The sequence below is a fragment of the Lottia gigantea genome (assembly GCF_000327385.1).
Source record: "Lottia gigantea unplaced genomic scaffold LOTGIsca_571, whole genome shotgun sequence".
NCBI classification, from domain to species: domain Eukaryota; kingdom Metazoa; phylum Mollusca; class Gastropoda; family Lottiidae; genus Lottia; species Lottia gigantea.
In genome coordinates this window covers 14,944-16,171 of record NW_008709948.1, presented here as the reverse complement: position 1 = coordinate 16,171, position 1,228 = coordinate 14,944, and positions in this window count along the sequence as shown.

The window sequence follows — 1,228 nt, the reverse complement described above, 5'->3', positions numbered from 1 at the left end:
GAAATAAATGGTAGGTAGGTAGGTAGGTAGGTAGGTAGGTAGGCAGGAAGGTAGGTAGGAAAGTAGGAAGTTTTCAAGCATTTGGGGAAGAACAAGGTGGGTTGAAAAAAGTGAAATAGATCCACTTTTTTCAATCCACTTTGTACTTTTTTGGATGCAAGAACAACACTTCACTTTTTCAGCTACATCAACAAGACCACTTTTACAGAAGAAGATTAGGAAGGATTTTGGAAGATTAGGTCCGTAGGGGTTAATAGCGAGATACAACTGCTATTAATCCTTATGCACTCATTCTTCAAAATCTAAAAACAACAAACAAAGTGTTACCATGAGGAGAAGACTTTTCGAAATAAATGGTAAGAAGGTAGGTAGGTAGGAAGGAAGGAAGGAAGGAAGGTAGGTAGGTAGGTAGGTAGGTAGGTAGGTAGGTAGGTAGGAAGGAAGGAAGGAAGGAAGGTAGGTAAGGAAGGAAGGAAGGTAGGTAGGTAGGTAGGAAGGAAGGTAGGTAGGTAGAACAAAACTTGAATTTTTCAGCTACAGCAACAATACCACTTTGACAGAAGAAGATTTTGAAGGATTTTGGAAGATTGGGACCAGAGGGTTCAATAGCGATATAGAACTGCAATTGAACTCGCTGGTACCTAGTCTTCAGAATCCAAAAACAACAAACAAAGTTTAACTCAGCCATGATAGCAATATCGTGCAGGTCTCAAGCCCTGGTAAATGAGGAGAGGACTTTTCAAAATAAAGGGTTAATCTTCCCTATAAGTGGCATTCATGTTGCAAAAAGACCCCATTCCTTCATTCAAAATAGGTCTAATTCAAGAACTGAGTAACATTGAAGGACGTATGTCTGGAAAACCCGAATGTGTTAGAACCTTTGCCCCAGCTCCCTAAACTAGCTTTAGGAAAGCACTTTGTAGTCATTTCCAGAATCTGCTTTTCTGGCCCTGAGATGCCTAACGGCGTGCAAAAATTCAGATTCCCAAGACAAGTAGAAATGGGTGTTTGTTCGAAAGAGTTGGACTTAGGAATATAGACATAGTTCTAACAACAAGGGAAGGTTTGTAGTCATTTCCAGAATCTGCTTTTCTGGCCCCGAACGTAAATTTGATATGCCTAACTGCATGCAAAAATTCAGATTTCCAAAACAAGTAGAAATGGGTGTTTGTTCGTAAGAGTTGGACTTAGACATTCAGGAAAATAGACATAGTTCTAACAACCAGGG